Source organism: Dreissena polymorpha, chromosome 13, assembly GCF_020536995.1.
Source record: "Dreissena polymorpha isolate Duluth1 chromosome 13, UMN_Dpol_1.0, whole genome shotgun sequence".
In the NCBI taxonomy this organism is placed as follows: Eukaryota; Metazoa; Mollusca; class Bivalvia; order Myida; family Dreissenidae; genus Dreissena; species Dreissena polymorpha.
In genome coordinates, this window is record NC_068367.1 from 45,125,934 (window position 1) to 45,150,439 (window position 24,506).

At 32.6% G+C, this 24,506-nt stretch overlaps 1 protein-coding gene across 2 annotated transcripts in view; it reads left to right on the plus strand.

The window, feature by feature from the left end:
* LOC127854430 (uncharacterized) overlaps positions 1-24,506 on the plus strand; it is a 211,662-nt gene that overhangs the window by 74,879 nt on the left and 112,277 nt on the right. The gene's annotated exons all lie outside the window — the stretch shown is intronic.

Genomic DNA, 24,506 nt, shown 5'->3' on the forward strand with positions numbered 1-24,506 from the left:
TTGCTATGATCAAAACTGTCAATTTTATTCATTGTTTTTGTCAAAGAGCCTGAACATTATAAGCGTAACAAACGTGAAAAACAATTGAATAATTTTGGAGAGTTTTGTTGTAATCGTTATATTTTGTGACATGACGCGGGTTGCTTATGTAATGTATTAAATACTCTAATACTTACTTACTAAATGAGCACGGATGGTCGGGTGATTAACTGCAAGACTTTGATGCAAGGTCGTTTGTCGTTTGTTCGAGCCAGTTGAGGATTACTTATTTGCTTTTTCTTAAATTGTATTCTTGTTTACTTAAGCTATTTAGTTCCTGTGTGAAAAGGTCCCGTTAAAGAGAAGTGGTATGAAAACTGTTAACACGAAACATAGTTATAAAATAAAAATAGAATGGTAAGTGAATATGAACTCGAATTAGTAAAATTATTGTCAAAAATTAGATTTAAAAAACTGCTTTCGTCTCCAAGTAATTTTTTCTCTCGCTTTTAAAGTTAATGCAATTCTTGAAAAAGTAAAAAGAAACGTATCATACATTTATGTGATATTGCTATAGTTTATTCCAGACGATTATTCAAAAGATTATTTTCATCTATTAATTGTTGAAACGACATGATTAACACAATATTGCACTATTAGTCGATGATTTCAGCACCTACTTCTTCAAACTCAAATTATTTTGGTATATCGATATTTTAAGAAGCTGCTCACTAAAGCGCTGGGCTTCACACATGGCTTGGTCGAAGCAAAACTGCCTTCCTGCTTTAATAAATGATTACTCACTAATTGAACGATTTAAGATATATTAAAGCTCTTTATGTCGTAACTGTTTAATTTGCTTACAGACAGATATAGACTCTTCATAAAACAGTGTTCTACTTCTAAACCAAACACTCAATAAACTGGAATCTTCTAAAAACCGAACAGATGCTTCTTTTTTTTTCTTTTATCTTGATGCGTATTAATGAAGTCTTTTGAATACAGAACTTACTTTCGAATAAAATGAGCATGCTTTATATAACGAAGCTCCTATACTTGAAATACGTTTGTAACAAATATTTGAACCGTATAGGTACCGAATAGCAAGTTCAGTGCAACTTTATACCAGCTTCTTGACTGTTATTCATTTACCAGATAGCAAATAAATGAGATTATTAGACACATTGCAGCGTCTTTAATTGCAACGGGATGTTAAATTGAGACAATTGAGTTCGTTGAACAAAATACAAAGATACACCTATTAGGAAAATTGAGAATCAAGATGAATACTGGTCGCAAGTAATATTGCTTTGTGGCGTTCAATAGAAAACCAAACAAGCGAAACAATGTATATAAGCTATGTTAACATGATGAAAGCACGGAAATCGGTGTTTGCGGAATACAGGATGTATACAAAATGTTATGCGGTAAAGCTTGGCTATGAGGTAAACACGTACTAAATCAGTAAAGCAATCATTTGTCATAAAAGCAATAACCTATTCGACTATAGACCGTCTAGATAGCTGTCATTACACAGTTTTATAATTTAGCTTAAAATAAATTATTACTCATCGAGCAATATAATTCCAAGATACTGTAAACTTTAAGTTTGAAGCAGGTACTTATGTAAATTTAAAACAACCACAGTAGTTTGGTATTTTGTAATGTCGCGTGATTTCCTAACTTTGTTTTGAAACTAACAGACAGAAATATGTTTTTAATAAACTGACTGGATAAAAAGCACGTTTTAAATTTTAAAAATTAATCAAAATGTACGTATATCTGAATATCTGAGTTGCCTTAAGTTTTATCTTTATGATACCATTAAAATTACTGCACGTTTAAATATAAAACTGCTATGATTGTAGAAATATATGCAGATACCAACATGAAAAATGTTCACAAAGATACATCCATCTTATATTTATGATAAATAACGTGGTGGTTAAGTGTGAGTTTCAATAATGTGTTTTACCGTAGCCCCTGGATAATACGCCTTAACATTTTAATATAATCATGTTTTGTGCCTTTGTACACTATATTGAAACAAATTTCTTACTTATAGTTACTGACTGTGCCAGTTGTTTACAATAAATTATCATTCTCGTACGATTTAAATAGACAATCGATAGATTCTCAAGAACGCTTTCATAAGCAGTCACATGTTCAGATTTCCACGCGAAGTACTGACGCTATTATCAACACTCCGTTGGCAGAGATAAACAACGCTAGCATCCAGACGAAATTAAGGTATTCAAGCCCCATGTATTTGCACTGGATTAAGCCGCAAGTCTACAATATAGGAGCATATTTCTTGAGACCCACTAGCGTGTGTAAATAACAAATTATACCTCTCCTTAAGCTCCTTCAGGGGAAACATTCTTGATCTGTGTAAAAAAATACTCTTCGTTAAATCAAATAGTATGGATTCTTTCGTTTAGCTTGCAACACCTCTAGAATGCACCATATCGAAAATAGGTTACGAACATCTTCAAAGCTATGTGTTAGTCAATGTCAAATTATTAATATCTCTGAACATAATCACAAGCATGTGCGAACATCAGAAAATATAACATATCAACAACACCACAAATCAATAAATTTAATTAAGCATAATTAGCGTGCTGAATTAATATTGTATTCGAAAACAAACGACCGAACGAGATCCGCAATGACTCTATCAATGATGGAATTATCATTACGTAACGTAAATATAAATTAATGAAATGTCAATTTTGCGTTGAATTTTTGCTTAGACGTTTGTCAGGAATGTATCATATTCACCATGCATGCATACAATAACTGCGAAATAAAAAATTATAGAAGTCTATCGAGTTCTTCACGCATGTATGGATGGGCATTCCATCCATCTATTACGGTCATGCATATAAAATCAACTGCATTCTTTAAAGAGAAACTGAAGAAACCAAATTACAGTTAAGACTACACATATGTTTGAGGGTAAATGATTTTGTTTTATGCATGATATTGCAATTTTTCTACATACAGTTTGATGCTGTAAACATTTAACCTCTATAAGAGTCCACGAAATTACACACAAACTATTGGAAACAAAGTCTTTTGAAAAACAATATTTAATTTTTAAATTTCAGGAAAATTTCGCTTGACCTTACCACATTTAATTTTATTAACACACGTTTTTAATATGATAATTATGTATGTATTATTTGTACATATTGAGCATATTTAATCAATCAATTTTAGGAAAATTTGAAGTTTCTTACAGTTTCACATAAATTTCATGACCATGTTTATATGATAAATCGAATTAATTTTAAAATTTTCAATATTTGAAAATAAATTTCAGGAAATTGTTGCTATCATTATAACATTGTATTTATTAAGAACCCTTTTTTATATGATAAATCATGCATTAATCAATTAAACATTTTCCATTATTTTATTAAACAAACTTATTCCAGTATAATTTTTCTTAACCCAACAACATGTAATGTTTCATAAATACACGTTCGTAATATAATAAAATATGAATTACTTAATCTTATTGACTTAGTTACCAACGCTTAAGCATTTATAAAATTATCTAAATCGTTTATCAGTGTCAGTAGCACAAAATCTACCACATGTTACCTTGGAGGAAAATTCGTTAATACACATTTACATATGTCATATGTTTTTCAGCCAAATGTTATCAAGCTTTCTGAGACAAATTATGGATTAATTAGCCAAATAAAGCGATACGCGGTACATTAGTCTAGCCGTAACTATCAATAGTCACAGGCATAGCCGAGTAATTCAATAATTTTATTGGAACATCGGCAAAGCTCGATTTGACTATTTACATACAAGTTAACAAAGAATAATCAAAGTACACCAGTATATTGCAAATATAATCACTTTAATAACACAAACTACATTAAAACGTGTTCAAACATCATGTACGAACGTGTATGTATTAACAACAACTTGATAAGAACAAAAATGTAACAGTTAAGCAGTAATAAATATTTATTCATGAAGCCGCAATAACTTCTATGTTTACTCGCCACTACCAGTGAAGTGTTATTTTAGGCCCAAGGAAGCAGAATTCATAAACAATCAATAACATGTTGGTTAATAGTCAATGCAGACGAACTATTACTTTCCTTTTTTCAAACATGCAAATAATTAATGTGTTCTTATTAAATACATCAGGGATACACAGAAAAGATCAAAGGCTGTGAATTGTCTGATGGTAATCTTTATCTGATTTCATTCTGGGCCAAGTGTGAGGTTGAGCGCTCTATAACCAGGTTTAAACCCCCAATGTTTTGCATTGACCGTTCCAAGGTGGTGACCCCAGCTTTATTCATATTTTGTGTTTATGTTGTTGTATTGTGCTGTATTGTGCTGTTTTGTACTGTTTGGGCAATCGGTCACTTGCCTTAAATAAAGGACCAACTAATTGTTTTTAATGAAATTCAATACTGCTCCAGCAGCTGGAGTTTCACTTCTTTATATTTGTAGATACGTCAAATACTTGCCTTTCTTTCATCTTGTGCAACGAATGCCATCAACACTTTAACAAAAAAACTAAACAGTTTCACGAAGTAGAGATGGTAGAACGTAATTATTTGTTTTAATGATTATAGCGCTAAGCATCTTGACATTTCTGTTTGTCATTTAAAAATCTATTTGAACTAAGGATGCCATGAGCCTAAAGATGATTTTTTGTTGCTTTCGGACCTTATAGACATTTATACAGACAGTAAATAAACTTGCTATTTCTTCTTTGTAAATAATAATTGGGAAAACAAAATTTGAGCGTCATGTTTGATCTTAATAAATGTGCCGTGCATTTCAAACGTAATGTGTTGGTGATTCTACTAACCTTACCAATAAAATATCAATTAAGCCGTCATTTGTTAGAGCCGTCTTGATCCGAGTAGAAATAAGGCATAAATTACAAAATAATTATAGATTTGAAATACCGTTTGTTCCAATGTGACAGGCTCCGATGGCTGGTGGGTTCGATCAGCACTGTCGAAATAATAATATGAGTGAGTGCTGCTACATGGAGTCTTGTCCATACCTTTTACACATTACGATGATCCATAATGTCCGTCTAAGAAACGCATTGTCAGCATGTTCTAGGTGCCGATTACACAGGAACACCGAGGAAAACGACAGAGACAAGGACAATTTGCAATGACCAATATCATTGCAGTTGTATGCAACATTAATCATGTCAAACAGACTGTCATTGTTAAATCCGATCAATACTTAGTCATGATGACTTCTGTTGAACAATAGATCATACTACGCTTTTGCATAACATACAATATGAAAACTAGACTAATTATAATTTGACAATCTCACAATTAACATTGTTTACAAAGGTTGTCTGAAAATTGACTTACAAATGTTGCGTGTGTTAATTGTTTAATGTTTTTTATTGTAATTGCACTGATTCATGAATGCTGTGTATTTCAATTCATTTAGATCGTTATTCATCATCGCTAACTGAAGCGTGTTAATACTGCCGGAAGTAATCTTTAACTCCTTTTGTCAGTTATTTAACTAAATTAAATATATTTAAAAGTGAACAGTGTCTTACCCATTGTGAACTTCTTTTTAAATAACCGTGAGTTTTTTAGTTCATGTAAGCAAAAAAGTCCTCTGTATTTGATAATCCAACGAAAGAAATCTCTATTGTCAATGATGTGTGTATCGTATAAGAGGTTTATTACATGTACATAGTTTAATGGTAAACATTATCGCATTGTTCCATATATATCAATATAATTATTATTATATAATAACAATGAAATACATATATAGTTGCTAACAAAACCGCATTTCGCAAGTTACTGGAAGGACAGGCGGAGATTTTGCTTTAGAAAAATCAACAACTTTTTTAAATGTGCAAACATCAGTTCAAACCCAAAAACAGTTTTTAAGTATATGTTTGATATTATCGTAAATAGTGCGAGTAACTTACACGAAAAAGCAAACTTGTTTAACTTCATTTAATATAATTCCTCTCTTTTCCTGCTTTGATAATCAGCTTGAGCAATACATAAACAGTTATACAATCTGATCAATAGAACACACTTATTTTCCTTATCACATTTTTATCGCTATTTTACCTCGAAATAATATACTGTTCTTACTGTTCGGGGCAAAAGTAAAAGACAGTACTGTAAAATAGATATTGCAAGAAACATGTGACTTTAGTACTGTTTTTAATAAGGAACGAAATAAAACGAAGCAAATATTTCATTTTTTTTATTAATTGATATTCTACTTTTTTATAACAGCATATGGACATTAGAGTTTCTACATTTTTATTTCCGTAAAGTGGCATAATATGTACAGACGAATTAATCAGATAATCGCGTGTTTTTGTGACCTGGTTTCTTAATTGTCAATTTGGTGTATGTGACAAGATGTTAAGTGGTGTTCTGAGAATCTTGGAAATACGAAACGTCTTAAAGTGCTCACATAGTTAGAGGTCTTGCGAGTCGGCATGGTAGAAGTATTTTTTTGATCAATCGGAATCAGACAATGACACTGCCCAGTTAATAGAGTACCAACGCATCAAACTAAATATTTACCCCACGAACCTTAAGTTATAATAAGAGGTATCACTGATGCATTGATTGATAGATGTATTGATCATGGTGTAATGATTGATGTATTAACGCATTATAATTGATACATAAATTGATGTATTGATTGATGTATTGCTTGCTTGTTTGCTTTAATGAATAATTGATTGATTGATTTATTTATCGATTTAGTGATCGATCGATTCGTATATTAAGTATATTAATGAATTAATTAATTAATTTGTTCATTCCTTTCATTTAATCACGCGTTTCTTCATTGATTACACTTCATTGATCATTCCACTGATCCATCAATCATTATTTACTTCTCCAGGTCCTTGAACAGACAGCGTCGTATACGGTTACATATAAACTTCTTCGTCAGTTTCATCAGTGGCGGAATCTTCACGATCCTCTGGAATCTCGCCATCACGTACGACCGCATCACTAATTCGAACATTGTCGACACCCACATCTACAAAAACTCGGTATATGGTTTCATTTATTCATCTTTTTTTAACTTGTATCGTGTTTATACCGACACAAATAAAAGCGGTGTATTGTCATGTTTAGATTACAGTATATAAAAACGGATAGAAGCAGATGGACCGTTGTTGCACGAAGTCAGAACGATGGGGAGTCTTGCGTGGATTGCGGTTGTTGTCAATTTGTATTGCGCAGTCGGTTGGTAAAGTCTTACGTGTTTCCTTAACACGAAGGGAGGCATATACTTACAAGCGCATCGCGTCCTCCTTCTGTCCTTGAGTTTTCTATTCCTTCCATCATTTAGTTCCGCTTATTGTGTGACGCATTACAAGGGAGAGTTCAAACGTCATATACTTACAGAGGGCATCAGAGGAAAGTATATAAAACATAACCATATTCCTCTGTTCACGATAGAAGTAATGTCAATTTTCTTATTCAGAACATAATTCTTGTAATATTAAAGTATTTAAATAAAACTTGATATTGCTAGATTATGAGTAAAAGAAACAGAACCCTTTAATCTATATTCATTAAATTATAGCCATTTGATTGATGTGGTGTAAACTCCGTTGTTTCTTATTGTACTTAGAACATTACATGAAATAGTGAAGTAATGGGAAGTTCATATATTATATAGACATTATAATAAAGGTCTCTACGGTTAGCGTAATTCTCTCGTCATGATTTACATTAATTGCTCTTTAGTTAATATTCTTGTGAGATGAGTCATTGATTATTAAAGATATTAAAATAAAATTGTGCACAGAGAAAGAGGACTTGAGAGGAAGAAGCACAAACAGTCTTCTTATTACTTATGGATAGAATGCGCTTTCTGACTTTTGTTAGCTCACCTTAGCACAACGTTCTCATGGTGACTTTTTGTGATGGTCTTTTGTCCGTCGTACGTCATCCGTCATGAGTCTTCAACATTAATCGGTTCACAATCTAGTGGTTACATTTATTGTGCAATCTTAATGTAACATGGTCGGAACAAGTGTCATAATGATATCGTGGACGAGTTCGAAATGGTTGCGGTTGGTTGAAAACTTCGTTGCCTGGGAGCGTGATGGTTTTCCTTATATGGATATAGAAAAACCTTGTTAACCCTCAAGACGTCACAGTTACTGTAAAATCTAAATGTTACTTAGTCAAAGCATTAGTTGATATAATATTTTGGATGAGTTCGCGAATGGGGTTCGGTCTATTTAAAAACATGACCGCCAGTTCTTAAGATGGCTATACTAAAACTTTGTGAACACTTTAGAAGTTATATTGTTAGTCGAATATTCGTGAAAATTGGTCAGAAAATTTTTGACAATTGTTCCGATTTGATGAAACACATGCTTGCCAGTTTGCGGGGAAGTTTACCATATAAGGCTTTATTAAAACCTTCTTAACACTTTTGAAGTCACATGTAATTGTCCATTTTTCATTATACTTAGTAAGAAGATTAGTTCTTATGATATCTCTGAAGAGTCATAAAATGGTTCCAGTCTGTTGAAAACCATGACCAGCAAGGGGCGGGGGCATTTTCCCTGTATGGCTATAAAAATACCTTGTTAACACTCTAGAAATCACTTTTATAGTCAAATCTATATATAATTCGTCAAAACATTTTTTCTAATCCACGCTCAGCTGAGTTCAATAATGGTCATGGTTCGTCAAAAATATGGCCGACAGGGGCGGAGAAAACCTTTTCAAACACGTTGGAAGTCACATTTTAAGTGCAATCTCTATGCGGCGATGCAGTTTTCCTAACCTGGCTATAGTGAAGAATTGTTAATACTATTTTAGCCACAATGCATGGGCCAATCTTCATGAAATTTTAATCAAAACATTTGTCTCAATAAAATCTCATCTGAGATTGAAACTGGGTCGTGTGAATTCAAACACTATGTCACTAGGTCAAAATAAAAACAAGTTGTTTGTAGAAGTCAATGTTTCTGTTCATTTCTTCAATCAGATCGCACTTTTTAAAATATTCAACTTTCTTTGGGTTTAGATGAGCACCTTAGGGCCCATTGTCCTCTTGTTTGCATCTTTCTTTTGTTTGAAACATAACTACTAAGTATTGAAGGTGTGTAAGTAAATCTTCATATAATGATACACGGACGTGAAAAAAAGTACAATGGTCAAGAACAGTAACGAACTTAAATAAGTACATGCGATGAGTTATTGCTCTTCGTTGATTTTTAATGCGTCAAGTTTGAATTCCAGTATCTTATGACAACTAAACTAAAATTTCTTTTTGACAGAGAGCATGTCGAGGAAGAATGACTAATTTCTACGTTATATTTACAGATTAATTTATGTTTGTTTATTAATTGTGTGTGCTTAGTCAATATATATTTCGAATGCTGATGAAGATATTAAAATGAAACTGCATACACATACAGTGACCATTGTAAGCAAGTGACGAGTATACTGACTAAAAACCTACTCAGTGTCTAAAGACCCTTGTCATTATTGTGTGTAGACACCAATTAAATAGTTTTGTTTTACCTTTGAAATCATAACTGAAACAGAATTCAATGGCTTAAAGTAAAACTTCATTTAAAATGAAGGAAGACTTAAAGATAAAATGCAGAGTACATGAATCATAACGTTTGTTTAAGACATTGATTATGGAGTAAATGTCCGTTGATGATTTTTTTGTTAAATGTATAGCCACTTGTAAACAATTGATTGTAATGGAAAAACATATATAATAAAGGACATTTAGATTATTGTTTCAGTAATTGATTTGCTGGATTTCTTAAAACCTCGTCACTATCACACTTTTGGATCACACTTAAATAAAATATGCGATAAATATTTAAAAAAAATCGGTAATAATTACGGATCGCCACCTTTTACGGGCCTCTTAACCTGTTGTATGGGCAGTCGCTATAGTTCATTAGTTCTAAGTTTTAGGTGTAGTAAAATAAAATTTGATTAATCGCAGGACATTAAGATTATTGTTTCGGTAAAACATTTGCAGCATTTCGTAACCTCGTCACTATCACACTTTTGGGTCACACTTCGAGAGAGGCATTTGACACTTAAAGTTACAGCGCTTGTTTTATTTGCCCATAATTACAATTAAAACAGTGTATGGCAGTCGTTATAGTTCATATAGTTCTTAGTTTTAGATGTAGTAAAATAAAGTTTGATTAATCGCAGTAAACTGAAACATGTTAAAAGGTAATGAGACGCAATGAATAATATGTGTTTAATATACATACTAACTTCGGTATTCACCATATATGCATTAATGCCCAAATTAAGACATAAGATTTGAATTAAATTTGCACACAGATTCACAGCCCAACATACACACTTTGCCGATAAACTGATAAATTGCCATGCTTCTGAAATGTCTTCGTACATTATGATCACATTTATCTCTGAGAAACCAAAAGATTAGTAGTAATAATTCAATTAAATAATGCGGTATTTTACATTAAGTATATCGCTTACTACCCCATCTAACAAATAGCAATTTGATGCAATGCTTATGCGAACTGGACTTCATTATAATAATGGAATGAAATGTAGCCCACGATTCTATGGAAGCGGTTTGCTAACGAAAAGTAATATGATTTAATAATCTCATGATTTACATTTGCAACACAAATCCACTACAAGACATCTGACAATAACGCTTTATTACATGTGAAACCAATGTCTTTTTTATTAACGAAATTATTTGTTAGTTTGTTTTATGCGGCACATACATTATGGGCCAGCATTCAATCAGTAACATTAATGAAGCAAACTTGATATATGATTCATCAACAAATCCATCTTTCCCGCATGCCATTAACCACACACAATATTTAGTTGAAACGTAACAATAGTAAGTACTTCGATCATATGGGAGAAATTTAAAATAAAAGAACAATGGTATTGTCAATTAAAATATTTACATATTCACGATTTAGATTGCGGGGTTTGTGGTCTATGCAGGTATGTTTGTCTTCTTCTGATCCGATGTTATGGTTTAATGCGTATACTCTTAACATTATCCTATATGTTATTGTGATTTTGTGAAACAAAACTTAGCATTGTGTATGGCGTATATTACGGTCTCAATAATGCCAACTTTAACGCCACTTTTCTAAATGGCTATAACGTTGTCCCAAAAAATGACACTGGAACTTACTGATAGTCGTGTGTACAGCACAAAGAAGTCGCGTTCATCCAGTTATATCACAATTATTTCTTCTGCATTTTCAAGAGTGGAAGGATATAATATCACTCTGAGCATGATAGATCAAATACAAAATTTCGTTCTGCATAAATACTAGTATAAAAATAGATTTAAGTATTTAAGGTATCTTCAATTGTCAAACGGTTTTTAACACGGGCTAAAAACTATTTAAGTGCAAAACTTAACTTTTTGTTGAAATCTTACTTAATTATTGTCATCTAATATTCATGCCATATTTACTACAACAATGTATTAAATGTCAATGTATTGAAAGGAAAACAAATATTTCAATAGCTATATGCGTTTCTTCTGTATATCAAGACATAGCTTGCTTTAGTGGTCTGAACCTTTGCCGGGTGGTCTGACTTTGCTTTCTGACATTCTTGCAGAGTGTTAATTTACGCAAAATGATCAAATACAGATTTCATCTGAACATGTGGAAACAAAAAGCAGCTTCTGTTTGAAGCTGATATGATATTTTGGGTTATTCGTTATCGTATATCTGATTGATCATGTAATTTGAGAAGTATTTACTCTTTAAAGCCAGACCATACAAAAAAGCCGAGGGAAAAATATCCTAATATATTTGCCTTGATTGTCGATATTAAATGATATTTGATCCCAAGACATACCAGATAGACATATTAATGTCACACAAACATGCATCAAAATCATCAGAATCGAACGAATGAAATCCTTTCTAAATTATAGTTGACTAGGTGTTTCGTTCAGATCTATTAACGTCATCATGCCCAAATTACGTGTTGATATTTGCGAGTCTATTTTCATAACAGCGTCATTGAAACATATGCATTTTCAGGGCGAGTGCAGAGTTTTATCTTTCATGAAGATCTATTTTAACAGCACTAATTACGTGTGGATGTTCTGTGAAGGTCTGTACCTCTATCGCCTCATCGCCAATGCGTTCTCACCCCCCAAAACGGCTGCTTCTGTTCTACTTATTTGGTAGGGGTAATATTAAATGCTTTTGACAGTTAAATTATTTGATTTAATTGTAAAATAGTATCAGGACCGATGTATGTAGTGTTGTATAATTAAAAACGTAAACAGCGATACGCTTGGCGGAGAATAAGTCTTTCTAACTTTGTATCACTTGATTGTGACATTTTCATATTTTTGCGCTGAAAAAACGTGTTACTTGAAAATGAGAGTTTGCAATGAAGTTATATGATTTCTCAATATTGTTATTCATTTTGTCTGTTGCGGTTGCGAAAAAATTGAATATATACGTGTATGTTTAAATGTCAACTAAATGTTTGTCAGTGCACAACTTTTGATACTTTCACTTCTTAAAAAGTGAAATAAAGTGTGATGGAACCGGACAAGTTACGAAAATAACACACACAGAGAACCCATCAAAGCATTTCCGAGAATATATTTAATTATGTTTGCGTAAATAAATGTTCACTCTGAATCAAATTAAATATCACTTCACAAAAATAATTGTTAAAAAATAATTATATTTTTTTTCAGGATTAGGAAATTTTCCATTTTATATTCCTCTGCATATGCTATCATTCGATTAGTGATGGCCGATGAAAGGTAATATGTTACAATCAATGTACCATTTACAAGTATACATGTACAATTATGTGTGTACTGTCTTTACATTCATTTCACATTTATTTGGCGAGAATACCAATAAAAAAGCATTCAACAAACCCATGATATATAAAATAGTTGACAAAGTTAATGTAATGATATCGATGTGTCAATCGAATTTATATTTGTACTTATATTTTTTAACTGTTCTAAGACTTCATGGTTGGTCCAATATTTTATTATCGTCGCTATCGTACAAAGACGCCTTTGTGCCTCGTTAATGCCTTATATAAGAGTGGCACGATTGATGTATCAACATACGTTATACGCTCTGTCAATCGAACGCCGGTATACTGGTGGAGGAAGCATTTGTTGACATAACCTGAGATTTAACTTGAACTATAATCGAAAGAGAGCATGAACATGGCGGTTTATACGAAATTTTTATAAACATATCAAACAGACAACGCGAAAATTGTGATGGTTTTATAGCAGAAAGTGCTGTTGCTTTTTTACGCCAGCAAAAATCACAAAGTGTTTCAACTTAGAGTATTTAATGATTATATTGGTATTGTATACAATATGTGAAATTACTTGTTTTTACATATATCTTATGTTGCAATTACGTTCATATTGATTTTTTACTTAACTACAAAAATGACATTTTTGTAAATCTGTTCACGAATCTATCGATTCACTTACCAATATAATTAGTATTATTTATATTTAGTCACGACATTTGAAGAGATTTTCGTTTATTTACAAAACAATATTTTAGATAGAAGTATTGCATCATATTTATTAGGCGCTTAACGATTTTGTGGTATCTGTAAGTCTGCCTTTTCGTTTTAAATAACAGTATAAAACGTAAAACTTATGAAACAAGTAATTTAACATCCATTATGCAAACAGGTCACCTATATTTCGTACCAGCGTTGGTCCAGCGTTCTCTTGCTGTTTTGTTCGCCTTTCATTTTTTCATAGAATAAAACTTCCTACGCCAACAGCTGTCACTTACCCAATGCATGGTATCAAATTAAGAGCATATCTGTTGCAACGGCATGGTTCATATATATCACTTTATTATAAGTGTCAATTAATAGATGTCGGCCGACATATGTTCCGATATCACTTACCTTAACGTTTTTTTTATTAATGCGTGCACAACTTTAATTGGAAGATGTGTGCATGTTCGTTGTTTGATATTGATCTAGCGTACATAATTCAGTAGTTTTTTGTCAATGAAACACTTAAAAATTGTAATGAAACACCAGACAACGTGGTCGTTTACCAATTTAAGCCTGGACAATACGTACAATTGATTAGACATTTGTCATGGCCTATGAACATGCATATTATTTTAACTTCGTTTTGTGATTCTTATTGTTTAAGTTATTCGGCTTTTATTCACATCCATACATTTCAGTTTGCAGTGTACGGAGACAAATATACATTTCACCTGCACACACATGTGTTCCCAAATGAAATAATATGATATAAGCAGCAGCTTGGATCTCCAACAAAATATAAACGACGATTCAATCATAGACACACCAAAAACATTACCACTGTATTAAGCATTAAAGCAAAAAAATAATTACAATATACTTATGCAATTTGTTTGCAGATTGTTTCAAATTTCCCAGTATTTTATTTCCTTCCCTAGACATTAGGTGTAAGCTTGAATTCCCCATGCTAAGCTAAGCTTATTCCTCAGCCTTATCATTGAGATTATACTCATAATTTCAAATAAATCAGCATCAAAATATTATCCTTAAACTTTGACTGGTGATTTGCCCCAGACTGGTTTATGCTTAGTTGTGTATTGATTAAATGCTTCATCTTTTGAAGCCAATCCATGCAGGATGTGTTCATAGTTGTGTCTTAATCTAGAACAAACAGCAATGTTATTCAAACTTTTAGTGAAGAACTGATGTACCATCAGCGAATTGGGTAACAGTACATGCAATATTTTCAATTTCTATTACTTTACTTGCATTTACATTTATAAATTGAATTGCCAAACTGTAAGCGTAAAGAAACGTGTTTCTATTGTAATAAACTCTGATATGAGACTTTTGATTTGAATTCCTTTCATAACATTAGTTTTGAGAAGGGACATAAATTTTAAAATGTTCGACAAAAGTAAAAAAAAAATGCTTATTACTTCAGTCAAATTAAATGGTTCTAAACTTGTTTTCAAAATCAACAGTTCATGGGTATTGTTATTGTATTTTTCACAATATCAAATAAAAGGCTGGTATTCTCTCCAATATGTCTGTGTTTTAAAGATCCTCTCTGATCTTTAGAAATTGGTATCAAGGACAGTTTCAAATATGTAATGAATAGTCTCCTGTGAAAACATTTTTAATGAAACGTTAATTGCCTCTGGTTTTGTTATCGTTGGATACAAATGTGAGTATTCCTTGTTTTCAGTTACTTACATTGTTTCAGAGGCAGAAGTATAGTGAGGCTTATTACTATTAAGAGGCCTTAAACTTGCCAAAGGACTTTAATAACTTATACCTTATGGGTCAAAATGCACAGAATAAGAGTCGTTGTAAGCATAATTGTTTATGCCATATTTGTAATCTTGGGCAGCTTCTTTTAATATAGCATAATTGTAAAAAGTCAGCGACCTTAATCTTTTTTCAGTGAAAGGAATGTTGTTACTAGAAGCAAATTTATTTTATATAAGGATTCTCGGCTCCATAAACCCATTTTGCCGTAGTTCTAAATAAAGCACCATCAATGTACATGTTCCCAATGTTTAAAAATTCTTAAGCTCTAGAATGAGATCTTCCATACTTTAATTTGTTAATTTGATCAATGCTTCCAGTTGCTTTTAAAATCTTTTCATTCTTAACTCTGTCTTTTATTTGAAGCTTGAATATGAAATAATTTGACCTCTTGATTTCTTAAGAACAAAGCCAGATGAATTGCAGTGCTAACTGCTCACGCATAGTGGTGTTAACTAGTGTAATTAATTTAAATATATATACGACTATAACTGATTGGAAATACAGCTTTCTATTTATGATATAGTTTGTTGTGTACCGATATGTATGGAAGTTGTTTAAGGTTCTTTTAGCCTCAGGCAATTTCCAGTTAATTTTTTTTTACATGAGAAATATCAAATCAAAAATGTAATTAGAATCTTTATCAAATTTGATGCATGTTTTATCCATTAGTAATTGTGTAAGACATTGTGTTTTTTATGTGAAAATTAAAAGTACAAATTAACAAGTGAAGATGACCTAAGGCGTTCTTTATACCAACCCAGAACATTACTAAACAATCCATTTTGCCTATCATGCAGAAACAGTGTTTTAACATATAAAATGTATGCCTTTTCATATCTATAACAAACATTATCTCCATGGATGGTCTGATCAGTTTGTCAGCATCGCATCTCTGCAAAGGCCCCGTTGTAAAACCTTACGCCTTTCTTCATGATGTAATGTTATGGCAATCATACGTCGGTATACTCATTCAGCGACATGACATGACCTGAGATTTATTTTACCTTTAATCGACCGAGAAACGTATCTGTCAGATTGTACGAGACCTGACATTAAACATACCTTTGAAACAAATCTTACTTTTATAAGTTACCTGACATTAAATCGTGACATTATTCATACGAGAATACGATTCTTTACCATTTTATCCTTTATATTCCGAGCTCTGAAACCCGGCGTTGTGTTTTTCTTTTTTTTCAAAAGAATGTGAATATGAAATATCAGCGTCGATCAAAACCATAAAGACAATATGTTTTGCTCATAAGCCGAGTGTTAAAATTCGAAATAAACATGCGTATAAAGTTTCATTAACAAATAATGTTCAATTCTATTTTAGTCCTTTTCGCGAAAAAAATTACATGACTATACATATCCGTGAGAAACAAATGAATGTGGCAAGGAATGTATTTAAAAAATATAGGTACAATACCATAACACCGCAATGTTGGGTAAAACGACTAACAGTTAACAATAGTTTTTATGTTCCCGTGTTGTGTTTGACTAAGTAAAAATATAATATAAAACCCTTACATCGCTTGATCCATTTAACCGTTACATAATTTACTCGTACCTGTTTGCAAATGTATTTAACATATCAATATAGCCCATATTCATGCTTTGTACTTATCTCAAAATAAAAGAAATATAATGCTTAAAAATGCGCAAGAATCAAGCTCATGCTCATAAAAAAACATTTACATTTTTAAAGCTGGATTGACGCATGTGTTTGCTTTTATTTATTAAAAGGGTGTATCAGTTGTTGTTGTTTTTTTTTCATTTATTCCCTTATACGCTTATTAGTCCTGTTGTATGATAAAGAACAGTGTCTGGTTAAAATCATTATTTTACTTTCAATTTACTGAAAACTCTTTAAAGTGCTCTGTTTAGCACTTCAGCGGGCTATTGAAAAAAGACAATCAAAAAAATATTTATTTATTCAAATTAAAAATCCACATCTCATAGCATTTCTTTCTATGTTTCTTAATCTGTTGCCACGGATCATCCTTTCATCGTTCAAATTATGAATGCAAATTTCTCGTTCTCATGTGGCCGTTTCTCCTAGGAGGCTGTTAATTGAATAGCATGTGCGTTGAAACTTAATTTTCCGGCTTCAGTAGAATATGGATAGGAAACGTAGGCATTGCATCTTTATATTTTTAGAAATGCTAACGATTGTTTTTACCAAGCCTACGGCACTGATGAATATTCATAAACATTGTCACCATGCGGAAGAGCCCCAACCTAATCCTTTCATTAATAAGTGATTTTAATGCTTAATATGTTGGCGTTTCAATCGCATTTCATCGGATCTCAACTCTGTCATGAATTCTTGAGAACTTACCTGTGTTTGTCTGGAAAGAGAAAAACAGTAATGCATTTTATTGGTGTCATTGCCTTGAATAGATTAATACATACCTTACACCGCACCTATATAAATGCATTAGCGTTCATGGCAGTAATTTTACAATTTAATAAATATCGCGATTGAAATTGTTATCTTTCACATCAATTCTGAAATCTGCACAATTGTATGTCTAATATAAACATTAAGAGCTGAACACAGATATTGTAAATGGAGTAATTAAGATAATTTAAAAAGGTGTCGTCTCATTGCTGTAATATTTTGGCAAAGGAAACAAGGAAATGTCTCAGTAATTGTTAATGATTGAGAACGCTTTACTAGTTCAATATTACACTGTCAATCACGAAGACGCCCAATCTAATCCATTTTGCTATTAGAAAAGCAACGTATCTTGATTATTTCAATCATTTTCTCTTGCAGTTGCCTGTCGTTTATCCTTTCCAAAGTTTCATAAGAAAAATCAGATGCGAAGATTCACTGCACCTTGCAATCATCGTAGTGCCCTATCTGTAACAATTTCATGGTTGATAAAATCATCAATTTACTGTTCTTATCAGGCGACATATGTTACGCTATCACATGATATTGATGCGTTCACGGTTAATCTTTGGTGATAATGTATGCAATTTGCGATAGTGATTGTGTGTAGGTTTGAATAAACGTGTATCTTTTTTATTTTATTTAATCAATAAATTATAAGGCGAGTTGTTAGATCCGGCGTTTGTTAAAAATATATTAGCATACATAAAAAAAAATATTTTCAGATGAATTATCGGGCACTCGATCCCTTATAAACATCGCCTTGTCCTATATTTTAGGCATTTGGTATCTACACATCAAGATAAGTTGCACATCATAACAATCAATAAAACATAGGTCATCACCTTAAAACACGAGTTTGTTTATTTTTCTCGAGAACAATTGTATTATACTAGCTAAAAAGGAGCAACATGATAATGTGTATCTAACAAGTGTTACACAAAAATGCTGCCGTGAAATTGATACGTGTGTAAATCATTGTAGACAATTTATTTTGATCTTATATATTCTAACTTCTAATTTTTAAAAATGTTTCCGTAAACGAACCTTACAACAGTGTTTGCGTTATGTGTTTAAATCTCATTTACACTAAACCAGGTTTGAATTCCATCTAACAATACGGTCCTTTATTATAATTCATGTTTAAAATCGCATCTCAAACTGACCGATATATATCGAATATATTCTGAAATTAATTATTCAATAAATATAATTATAAAAACATTTTCAATAACATTTTCTCGTTATCGTGTACGATCATCGTTTTGAGCCATAGAAGTGTTCCTGATGACCATGTGTTAACAATAACTGTTCTCTAAAACCGTTACTCTGTTCAACAGATGATATCTTATTACACTATTTCGCTTTCCTGGATAGGGTCATGTTGTTTTGGTCCAATTAGTGTTATAATCAAATGGATAGTGCAATGTCGCAATGGTCTAATCAGTGTGATAATCAAATGTTAGTGCCATGTTGTCTTGGTCCAATCATTGCAATAATCAAATGAATAATACCATGTTGCATTAGTCCAATCAGTGCAATAATCAAATGTTAGTGCCATGTTGCATGGGTCTAATCATTGCTATAATCAAATGAATATTGCTATGTTACCTTGGTCAAAGCAGTGTCATAAACAAATGAATATTGCCATGTTGCCTTAGTCCAATCAGTGCTATAATCTAATCTTAGTGTCATGTCGCCTTGGTCCAATCAGTGCTATAATCAAATGTTAGTGCCATGTAGTATTGGTAAAATCAGTGCTATAGTAAAATGAATGGTGCCATGTCGCCTTAGTCTAATCCGTGCTATAATCAAATGTTAGCGCCATGTTGCCTTGGCCTATCAGTGCTATAAACATATGAATATTGCCATATTGACTTGGCCAAATAAGTGCTATAATCAAATGAATATTGCCATGTTGCCTTATTCCAATCAGTGCTATAATCAAATGTTAGTGCCATGTTGCCTTGGTCCAATCAATGCTATTATCAAATGAATAGTTCCATGGTGCCTTTGTCCAATCATTGCTATACAAAAAATGAATAGCTCCGTGTTGCCCTGGTCCAATCAGTGCTATAAACAAATTAATATTGCCATGTAACCTTGGTACAGACAGTACTATAATCAAATGAATAGTGCCATGTTGCCTTGGTCCAATCAGTGCTATAAACAAATGAATAGTTCCATGTTGCCTTGGTCCAATTAGTGCTATAAACAAAAGAATATTGCCATGTTTCCTTGCTCCAATCAGTGCTATAAACACATAAAAAGTTTCATGTTGCCTTGGTCCAGTCAGTGCTATAGTTAAATCAAAAGCGCCATGTTGCCTTGGTCCAATTAGTGCTATAAACAAAAGAATATTGTCATGTTTCCTTGCTCCAATCAGTGCTATAAACACATAAATAGTTTCATGTTGCCTTGGTCCATCAGTGCTATAGTTAAATCAAAAGCGCCATGTTGTCTTGGTCCAATCAGTGCTATAATTAAATCAAAAGCGCCATGTTGTCTTGGTCCAATCGGTGTTATAATTAAATGAATAGTGCAAGTTGCTTTGGTCCAATCAGTGCTATAATTAAATGAATAATGCCATGTTGCCTTGGTCCTTTCAGTGCTATGATTAAATGAATAGTGCAATGTTTCCTGGGAACACTCAGTGCTTTAAATAAATGTGGTGAGTTTTTTCTAGAGTATTGTCTTCTGTATGGTGATTGTATATTAAATACTGTTAAACTGGATTGTGACGGAGATTAATCCGTAGGCGACCTTAGATTTCTTTCATCTGGTGGATACGCATGAAATATTATTCATATTACATGTATACTTTTGTCTTCTATGTGGTGCCATGTTTTCTTGGACACCGGGAAAAGCGGATGTTCAGTGTTATATATTACACCAAGTAAAAGGAAAATATCAAAACTGCCATCTGTTTAAGAATTTTATATTGCTCCATTGGTATAACCGTTTCAATCGCAATGCACAATAGTTCCCAATATTGGCTTATTTCTGTTTCTTGATGACAGTTACATTTCTCACAGTAATGTGTGTTGCCCAATAGGGAAAATTACCGATAAAGAATCGTTTTGGAACAATTAGCACCAAAAACCCCTAATTTGGGAATATTCGCGTCTTGAAATCTTCAGATTGAAAAGTATGGGTCACTGTAATTGCCTGGAACTTAATTGCAAAAACCCATCTTCATATTATGTTTCATGCTTGTTGCTGAAATATTCAGTTTAAGAGCTCAGTTTATTTTTTTCACATGCTGGTAATGCACTTTTTGGGAAAAAAAAACGAAACTTTCGTTCCTTTTTTTAATTTTTGGACGGCGATTGGGAATTTTGTATTTTTTCCTCAATTGTTAACGTACCTTTCACGGGTACTTTATAAAGAAGGAGAAAGAATCTCTATCAATTTTCTTTTATCGAAATGCGCAAAAACGTCAGATAAGAATACATTCAAAATCCGACAGACAGACATTTGCATGGCAGGCAAGTCAGAATCAATACATTAACCTTACCAATTAAGGCAAAGGAAACTAAATTGTATTAATGTGTTGCAAAGTTGAGATATCATACGGAAAATTTTGTCAGGCAACTCAATAATTCCCTCTTGGGAAATTTCCCCAGAGTTGACTTGAATCGCGACAAACTGATTTGCTTTCTATTGGTCGCAATTTCTTCGATTCTATAACACTCTCCCAGACATACGAATATTTTAATATAGCTTTCGTGAAAGTATATCACACGATATGGTGTTGCAAAAGCAATCACTATGTTCAGGTTAAAAAAAATAACAAAGTGTCTAAATTATTCACCAAATAATCTAGAAGGTGGCGTTAAACATTTAACAAAACAAGACTTTGTTTGATATACATGTGTGCATATACGAGTAATGCTATGAGTGGCTATAACGATTTTTTAAGCCAGGAAAAGAACCAGGACATACCACACGTTACCCCACTGGGCTTTCTCAACACCGAAATGTATATATCATATATATATATTTATTTTAAAACTGAAATGGCAGATATCTTGACGATGCATCTAAATATCTAGATCAGTGAAAGGAGCACTGGAATACATAGCCGGAGATCGTGCGCTCAAATCCCAGCACGAGAAAATGGGTATTATGCCATATGCGGCTTGCGTACGATTCGCGCGGTCTGGTAAGGGGCTACCACCATGTCCGCTATTGGGCCACGAAACATTGCCTGACTTTAAAGCGGCCAACGTAGCTCCTGAGTCTGGATATATATGGTACAATACCCATTTAAGCATGACGCGAATAAAAGAACAGTACTTTGATAGGCTTATCTTGCACGTGATAAGTGTGAATAAGTAAACTGACAACTGTCATATAACTGAAATATTTCTAAAGACGGCGAAAGATAATGCAATTAACGAATGCTTGTTATTAAACAGTGTACAGTTGTTTAATTGTCGTATAACTTTTTGTTCTTGTCTTTTATTTTCAGTTGTTGGGCGAAGAGTCATGGAGGCGGATTGGAGTGGATCATTTTCGCGCCAAATTTATTCTGCCTAGTGGTTAGTAGCATTTAAGCGTTCAACATTGTGTACATTTTACACGAATAAAAGATTTAAAAAAAACACTTTAAAATCTGAAATCATGTATAGACTGTATTTTTGCAAGAATAGCAATATTTAACCATTTATTCCAGGCCAACGTATATTTTCTCTGCAGCATCCTTCGTATTCTTCTAACTCAGCTTACCGTGCATCCGAATGAGCCCAGTAATTTCAGATTAGACTTAATTGAACTTACAGTGCTTCTCATTAATGTATCCCTTCTTCTTATATATTCATTACATTAACAGTAATTCCCAATTCAGCCAATAGGTCCAGCCATATATTCTGTATATTTACCGAATTTACGGCTGACCTCACTAAATTCAGGTAGGAATTCATTACACTTATCCTCCTTCAAATAAACGGGGTATTTCACGGTATATTTCTGTATATACACAGTAATACCTAATTCAGACATTAAGTCAACCAGCTATTCGGTATTTTCATCAAACTTACGACTGTAGGCAAACTGTGAAGAAGGTAAATAGCAATATATTTACCGTACAACCGAATTGAGCCATTCATTTTAAGTAGGTTTTCACTACATTCATCGTAATGAATCCATTAATTTCTTGTTTTAAGTATTTTTACCAATAATTTGATGTATATGTTCAGTATATTAACCGTACTTCCGAATGAATCTAGTATTAAGGAAAGATGTTCTATTTTTTACAGATAAAATATCTTTGAGTTTAGGATAAGCATTACATTTATAAACATATATATAATAAGTCGTTAAGGCTAATATTACTCAAAATGCCTCCACTTGATTACTTTAGTTTAAATAGATGCTTTGTGCTGTAATTTTATTTAAGGGTAGCTTTTATGTAGACGTAGGGTGGGGTTGAAGTGTCGGCCAGTTTGGTCAAGATGGTAGCTTAAAATAGAAAAATGGATTCCGCCCAATAATTTGATTTTAGATTGAGGTATTTCGCTGATATTTTTGTGATGGTAGCTTACAAAAAGATCTCGTTTTCAAAATAATAATTCAGCAAATTTATTTATCTTGGCATGGTCATATTACTTTGTTTGATTTGTATATTAGTACTATATGTTTACATATACTAAATAAACTAAACTTCTAATCAACTGCAAGTATGTCTTTGTGGTCATTATGCCAGACTGACAGAAAATTTACATTATGCTTTCAAAGCTTAAGTTTGAGCTGTCAAGGAAAAGTTCTTGCTATGTTTAATTGTGTGTTGTATTATTTTGTCTGTTGCAGTATTGGATGGGCAATAAGTAACTAGCTATAAACAGAATAACGGCTTATAACACTTATAACAATCACATAGAGCAATGCTACGTGATGTCAAGTGTCGTGAATACGTTTAAGACGCTTTGACACTCCTTTTCAGAACAATTATTGCGAACTAATTGATCAAGTCAGAAGCCTGGAGTAATAATTTCATGTGTATAATTACACGTTTAATTCATTCCCTTTCTTGCTTCTGGAGTTTGAAGTGATTCAACGACCACTTTTGGCTTCGTTACATTTTACTTGATAATTCAACCTACTAATAGTTTCTCGTATTTTCTCTCCTTAAAAATTACAGGATACGTTATTCTCTGAATGAAACTTATGTAATCATTAATCAGGCCATGTCAATGTCTTTATATTAAACACTCACTGACATTTGTTGTGAAAGAGATAAATCGCGCACGTTTCGAACAAAACACTTTGCGACAATTACAAAAGTAAATATACATTTACAGTGTTCGCATATGAAACTGATTTTAGGTTTTAGTTTTTTTGTCTAGTTCAGACCCTATCACGATTCATTTTTTAACTTTAATATTGTGTCTTAGGTTTTGTTCTGCATTGAATTGACACTTGTCAATTTGCATAAAATAAATGTTACTACAGTTGTAATATTTATATGATGTTCTACCAGCCGCCGATTTGTATGTGCAAGCGAAATGTTATTCATTACATAAGTATTTAAGTAGATTAAATCTTCAGCTTGTCCATACTATACAAAACAATACATACACCCGACTTACAACTAAACTAAGGTTTATTAAAGCAGACTCACCGCCTTTAATGGTCAATACAAAGCTTTAGGGCTGTGAACGGTCAATACAAAGCTTTAGGGCTTTGAGTGCTAAATACAAAGCTTTAGGGATTTGAGTGCTAAATACAAAGCTTTAGGGATTTGAGTGCTAAATACAAAGCTTTAGGGATTTGAACGGTCAATACAAAGC